The sequence below is a fragment of the Chrysochloris asiatica genome, unplaced genomic scaffold (assembly GCF_000296735.1).
Source record: "Chrysochloris asiatica unplaced genomic scaffold, ChrAsi1.0 scaffold00073, whole genome shotgun sequence".
Lineage (NCBI taxonomy): Eukaryota > Metazoa > Chordata > Mammalia > Afrosoricida > Chrysochloridae > Chrysochloris > Chrysochloris asiatica.
In genome coordinates this window covers 3,554,319-3,555,249 of record NW_006408591.1, presented here as the reverse complement: position 1 = coordinate 3,555,249, position 931 = coordinate 3,554,319, and the positions used below count along the sequence as shown (strand labels likewise).

The window sequence follows — 931 nt, the reverse complement described above, 5'->3', positions numbered from 1 at the left end:
ATGAAGCAGGTCATTGCCCTAGCAGGTGAGGATCTGCCAGTTGCTTACATTGCCAAACAGGAAACTCACACATTCCCAAATACCCATGGAAAAGTGCTTTCTACTCTTCTTATCCCTTATGTTTAAACATGCCCTACCCAGACCCTGTCCTTCCTAGGTTGTCATGGGTCCTCGTCCATATTCAAGTCCCAGATCATTAAGTCCTTCAAAAGATATTGACTCTTACCTAGAAAGAGAAAGATAAAGAAAGAAAGAATATTTACTCTGCTTTGCTCTCTGGGGGGCAGGGGGCAATGCTAATTCCCTGCTGCTCTTTACTGGGCTCTTCCTCCTGGGCTTTGGTTCCAGCTCTCCAGCCTGGACAGCTCATCTGCTGCTGAGCTGCTTTCAGAGGAGAAGGCTGTCCTCCTTAGTCTCCCCAGGCCCTGCTTTGACCACACAAGGGAATTCAGGGCCAAGCTTAAGAAGCCTGTATCCTAGCTACCTCTGAGAAGAGGTGGACCTTGGTGAGAGCTAGAAATCAACAGGGGAGGTGTTGGTGAGGGAGCAGGCAGACAGGAGCAAAGACTGCAGCTGCCTTTGTGCCTTTGTACTTCAGCTGAAGCATGTTCACTAGAAAAAGAAAAAAAGAAAGAGCCTTAATGGAACAGTCTTCAATATTAGGTAACATTGAGAGCATGACAGTGAGCAAGAGACATACAGAGAGATGGAAGGAGAGAAATTACAGAAAGGGAACAAATGCATTCAACACCTGCTCCCTACCATAAAGCATCCTGATAAGTTGTTTTGCATTCATTAGGACATCTATTCCTCACAATAATCCTAAAGTTAGTAATTATTAACCCACATGTTGTTGTTGTTAGGTGCCATCGAGTCCATACCAATGCATAGAAAACCTACGCACAACAGAATGAAACACTGCCTGGTCCTG

At 45.4% G+C, this 931-nt stretch overlaps 1 pseudogene; it reads left to right on the top strand.

Moving 5' to 3' along the window:
* Positions 1-931, top strand: part of LOC102827647 — a 4,180-nt pseudogene continuing 3,249 nt past the window's right edge.